At 37.0% G+C, this 6449-nt stretch overlaps 1 pseudogene; it reads left to right on the top strand.

Annotated features, from left to right (window-relative positions):
• Positions 1–1968: 1968 nt before the first annotated feature.
• LOC141848568 (actin-2-like) lies at positions 1969–5334 on the top strand (annotated as a pseudogene).
• Positions 5335–6449: the final 1115 nt, after the last annotated feature.

Here is a 6449-nt window from a genome sequence, read left to right as displayed (position 1 = left end):
GGCTAGTAAATTGATTAGACTCAGCCTTGCAGGTGTCAATTGGGCAAGCTATACAAAGTAAATTTTTTTGTTCATGACCACAAAATTTTCTCGCCCGCACTCCCAACAAAGTTAGATAAAATATTTTCTCTAAACATATTTTATCGTTATGAAAATTATTCCTAATCTTCAGATGAGCATATACTCAATTCATTTATTAAATTAAGGAATCAATATTTATATTCTTCCTTATCTATTTCATTCCATTACTATTCCTTTACCCGTTTCAACCTATGAATCAACCGTACTATTAGTTGGCTACTAGTCTCCAGTAGCTTCAAAGAACAAACTAATGGAAATCCACTTGGGGATGAAGATCTACAAAACAGTTCAGAATTGTGATCCATCTCCACCAAATAGAGAGTTTTCTGAAGATGCAACTATGCATCAATACGAGATATCCGGATTTTTTGATGCGCGAAAACACAAATAGGCCATGCACATCCAAATTACCCTGTTATCACGGATGTGGCACAACATGCGGAAAATCGATAATAAACTTGCTGTGGTGAAGGTTCGAATGAGAAATTTATGCTGCCGAATTAATGTTCTAGGTATATTAGAGGTTAATTGCATAAACTAGCTTACCAAATGAAATGAGAAGCTCAATCATCAGATGACATGCATCGTGAAACCGCAAGGAAATTTCAATGAAGTTTTACCTGCGATTGTTTGATGAATCTGGAATCGAGCGTGAGGTCGAGGCATTCCTCGATCTTCCTAACTTCATTGAGGCATTCCTTCTCGTCGATGCAGCGATCGCGATTCATAGTTAGTAAGATCTAGTTCAGTTTTGGATCACAGAAGAAATCAGTAAAAAAAATGCATAGTACATTGCTGACCAGGCAAAGAAGAGTGAATTGGAAAAACGATCTCGGCTAGCAGGAGAGCTTGATGTATCAGCAATGGAGATCCAATGTGTCTGAGATCCATTTAGATCGCAGTAGAAATCAAAAAAAAGAAAGAGCGGAGGATCAAAGATCAGGTGAGGATGAGTTACTCTGACGATGGGAGAGCGATCCTTTCGTTGTAGGAGAGCTTGCCGTCGAGATCAGCCAGGCGGCGGCATCGACCTATCGCCTTCTAGCGGACCTTGAATCGTCCGTCTCTCTTTCCTCCCTTCTCATTCGAATCGGATTCCAACCGTTGCTTAAAAATGAGGACCGTAGCAACGAGGTCAGTTTCTAGAGCATTCTAGAGAGAACCGCGTGCTTTCAAATTGCAATTCGGAATCGTTATGCAAAATTGTGAAGCTTTCAAACGTCTACTCGAGTAGCAAATCGACCATCACCACGTGGCTCATCAAAGCATTCCAATTACTGGCTACCGGTTCCGTCGACGTGGAGTAGAGAAATTAGAACATGCTACTTGCAGCCCAAATCACAAAAGTGATCGCTGAATATTCCGATGTAGAATTTGGCTGCAGTATGGAAAAAAACGCACCGCACCCTCTTTTCTTCGCCGTCGCACCGCCCTCCCGCATAAAGTAATTAAAACGACAACCAAAAAGTTGCCGTTCTCCAGATGGGAATGTGCGTTCCACGTCCTATTTGGACAGCTCTTATTGGTTTTCTATCAGTCGGACCCACCGTTCACTGAGGTGGACGACAGCGATTGGTGTTATTTGGAAGAACAATTGTAATTAAGACGCCCATGTTTTTGATTTGTTTCCTTTTAGTCTTTCGGATGTTATGGTTCGGTACGAATACCGAACACCAAATAGTTTGTTTTAAGTTCTTTACATTTTGTAATCCTACATTTTTTTTCTCACTATATTCCTATTTGGTGTCTCGATGATACAATGGATCTAATCTCGATTTCCACCGACTCGGGCTATTCGATTTGTTCTTTTCTTTCTCCTTTTTTCTAAAAACAAATCGTTTTTTCTTTGCAGTATTATTTAAGCAAAACCTTGCATTTCTATTTTTCTCTACCCCATTCATCCACCTCCTCCTCGCTCCTCTCTTGCTCTGCTAACCGGTAACTCATAGAGATCCTCGTTCGCCAAGGTAGAGGAGCTTTTGCCTCATTCTTCCTCGATTGTTTCTTTTTATCCAGTTATCGGATATCTTTTGCTTTAGCTTGTTTATTTGTTCCGGTGATTATTTGTTGTTTTCAGTAAGTGATGAAAGAGGCGATTAATTCTTATGGGCATAATATAAATTGCGGATTGGTACCAAGGATCTAAGGCTTTTAAGCTACACACTGAAATTGTGATCACGAAAATAATCTAGTTCAGTTAACAGTAGAAACAGGACGTATACTTAGCCGATAAATGTTTTCATTTCTGCGGATCTTTTGTTTACTATCTTCATCTTTTTGTTTATAGTCCATGTTATATTGTATTTGTTTGATCTAGGCAGTCATTAATTATCATTTTAGCGTTGTAGAAATGAATGGTAGTGCTTGAACAATGGCCCAAGAATATTCTTTTCCATTAGTGCGGTGTCACATGTGGGGTAACTAGGAGAGAATGTTAATTTAGAATGCATGTTGTTTCTCAGCGATTAACTAGCAAACTCTCGTCGTCGCCAACAAAATTTTAAGGAAAGGATCATCCTTGAGAGTCCAATAGAGAAACGAGCTTCTATTTGTAGGATGACATAGGAAGACAAATAATATGGCATTTTTCGCATTGTGTTTAAACTCATTGAGTTTTGTTTTTTGCTATGCTTGTTGTTAAAGGTATCTAGAATTGACCACTTATTTTTGTTTATTCTCTCCCAATATTTCACCTAAAGTTGTTTGCTTTCATGATTCTTGAATATTTAGATGCTCTAGTTTCCTGTAGTCACTCCCTCAAGCATCTAAATACATAACACTGCATATTTTCCCCAGTTTTCCATTTTCATTATTAATGATAACACTAATGTAGTTAAAATCTATGACCAAATTATTTTGCCTTTTATAACTTTGATTTAGGTGGGTGTTTTATCTCATGAAAGATTGCAGGACTATCTTTATATTACTTCACATTTTAAATGGCTATAACTGATTCTTTCCATTAGTACCTATTCATTTTTGATCATATGCTCAGCCTAATAATTTTTATTTTCTCTTGGGCACATAACTAGATTTGATCTAAACAATGGCTGATGTTGAGGACATTCAACCGCTTGTCTGCGATAATGGAACAGGAATGGTGAAGGTGAGGATGGTTTTCATCCTAATACATAGCTGTCATTCACATGGAAAATCATCTAAAAAGAGATTTTGGTCATTTTCATTTCAATAGGCTGGCTTTGCTGGAGATGATGCTCCTAGGGCTGTTTTTCCTAGTATCGTTGGCCGTCCTCGTCATACTGGTGTAATGGTTGGGATGGGGCAGAAAGATGCATACGTAGGAGATGAGGCTCAATCAAAAAGAGGTATTTTGACATTGAAGTACCCAATTGAGCATGGAATTGTTAGCAATTGGGATGACATGGAGAAGATCTGGCATCATACCTTCTACAATGAGCTTCGTGTTGCTCCAGAAGAACATCCAATTCTTCTTACTGAGGCCCCTCTTAATCCCAAAGCGAATAGAGAGAAAATGACACAAATCATGTTTGAAACTTTCGATGTCCCTGCCATGTATGTTGCTATTCAAGCCGTCCTCTCCCTTTATGCTAGTGGGCGTACCACAGGTAATTTTGCCCTTGAGCTTGGTGCAACATTTTGGACATAAAGATATGTCTCTTTTATGACTTATATACAATTTAGCATAACTTCTTCATATTATACTTGTGTGCCTTCTTACATTATGCATGAATCTATTCATAAGCACTAGGATGCAATGCATAAGGAGATTTACAGCAAGGAACCCGTGCTCAAAGAATGGAAAAGGATATTAGAGATTTTTATTATACACTCTTGTGATGAGATAAAATCCAATTTATTCCTCATTGTTTTATGTATATTCTCTTTGTTATGTGCATGAGATAATTTAATCCAATTCAAATCAGTGGCTTTTCCAACTATTTTCTTGAAACAAAATGTCCATTTTCTTTAGTCAATTGTAATTTCTCAAATTTTTCTCCACAAGTCCACATATAGTTTGTAATCATCCAATTATCTTTCTACAAATTGGTATCACTGTGCCGTTGCCCCATTTTCCTCATTGTTTTATGTTCACAAGAACGTGATATTAGATTCTCTGCAGCCACTGAGGTCGTTAAACTAGAAGTCTGGCTAAACTGATTATCCACTCAAATCGTGCTTTTCGATTCCATAGGAAATATTTTGCATAAGCTTTCATTGTTCTTTTCCAATAGCATTCTATCTATATTGAAGTTTTTCTTGAATATGGGCAAGTTGTTAGGGGAATTAAATGTGATATTTTTTTCTCCACAGGTATTGTGTTGGATTCCGGAGATGGTGTTAGTCATACAGTACCAATCTACGAGGGATATGCCCTTCCACATGCTATCCTACGTCTGGACCTTGCTGGAAGAGATCTGACAGATTGCCTCATGAAGATTCTCACAGAGAGGGGATACTCCTTCACAACCAGTGCTGAGCGTGAAATTGTCCGCGACATCAAGGAGAAGCTTGCGTACGTGGCGCTCGACTATGAGCAAGAACTTGAGAATGCTAAGACAAGTTCAGCAGTTGAGAAGACCTATGAACTGCCTGATGGGCAGGTCATCACCATCGGGGCAGAGCGCTTCCGGTGCCCGGAGGTGCTCTTCCAGCCTTCGCTCATCGGTATGGAATCCGCGGGTATTCATGAAACTACATATCAGTCCATCATGAAGTGTGATGTAGATATACGGCGAGATTTGTACGGGAACGTTGTTCTAAGTGGCGGGTCGACGATGTTCCCTGGCATAGCGGATAGGATGAACAAGGAGATCACTGCATTGGCCCCCAACAGCATGAAGATCAAGGTTGTGGCTCCACCTGAAAGGAAGTATAGTGTTTGGATCGGAGGGTCTATCTTGGCTTCTCTTGAGCACATTCCAACAGGTGAGCAAGCGTGAAATTACCATAGTTTTCTTTTCCTGCCATCTTCACCGAAATTTTATGAGTGTTTTTGCTTGATTGCAGATGTGGATATCGAAAGCGGAATACGAAGAATCAGGTCCTGCGATTGTCCATCGGAAGTGTTTTTAGATGGTTTGCTTTTTTGATTATACATTATGATGTGTTCTCGGGAAGATGATAGCTGTTTGTTCTGGATTGTTGTGTTTTTCTTTCGTAAGGGTCGATGGTTTCCTTGTTGCATCGAACTGTCGGGATATATGTATGTGTTAGGTATGCTTAATTGAAAGTGTGAAATGTGTTCGAGTAACACGGAGAGTTTTTTTTTTATATATATATTCATAATTCTAATTCTTCGATTAATTTTGAAAATGATCCCACGAAAGTTTTTTCTATTTGACTCTTAATTGGGGTGGTTAAGAGGTGAAATGCCAATCATTAGACACTTCAACAATATGTTTTGGGATAGGGGTGTTGGTCCTGATTATAGTTTTGATTAGTTGGTAGGGGTATAGTTAAGTTGATTACAATCGAACAGAATTGTTGAAGTGAACAAAGATCGAATCTCAATAAAGTCAAAATAATGTTTACTCTTTTAGTCGTAGTTAACTGCAGCTTTTCAATTTATCTTCTATGATCGTGGGATGTCAATTTAGATGAATAAAATCAGATAAAAAAATATTATTAAAAAATTTTAATTTGAATTTGTCCTGAACTCGAATTCAATCTGAAACTCTAAACCCAAACCCCTATAACTCAATCGACTCAAATAATCTAAATTTGTTTATTATTTTTTATAAATTTTTATTTTTATTTTAATATTTTATCATTAATTACATAAATTATTTTATTGTCAAAATAAAATTAGATTTAACTTAAACAAACTTTTAAAATTTAAATTTGGATCAATTTGAGGCCGATCCAAATTTAATCCAATTTGAAACTCTCATTTCGAAATCCAACTTAAATTTAAAAATCTTAATTTAACTTAAACCCGACTTAAATTCGAATCCTATTAAATTGAGTTGACTGATCAGATCTATTTTTGACACGGGATTTCAATGTATCTCACTCGTTTTCCTTCTCTTCAAGTAAAATATTTCCATTTGCTGTGTTTGACTTCCATCGCTACTTCTCTTCACTCGCCTTCCTCTTCAATTAAATACTATCTAAAGTGAAGTGCAAGAAACTGATGCATTTGCATCTTTAAACAATTAATTAAAAATTATAAATTTTGCTCCTTTTTCTTTTTTGAAATTGTAAGTAAGGATTTTTTTAATATAAAATTAGGTACAGGTGCAGATCGAATTTTATATTTGTTTGTGAAAATCTAACATTTGGTATTTATCATCATTCCTCAACATTTTTAATCTTTCTTCTGTTATGCTTTAGGAAATAATTTTTGGGATTACTGCTCAGTCGTCTAAATAATTGATAAAAAGTAT

The sequence above is a fragment of the Curcuma longa genome, chromosome 17 (assembly GCF_044706935.1).
Source record: "Curcuma longa cultivar G26 ecotype Majalengka, Jawa Barat chromosome 17, ITB_CL_G26_1.1, whole genome shotgun sequence".
Lineage (NCBI taxonomy): Eukaryota > Viridiplantae > Streptophyta > Magnoliopsida > Zingiberales > Zingiberaceae > Curcuma > Curcuma longa.
This window is presented reverse-complemented; position numbering and strand designations above follow the sequence as displayed.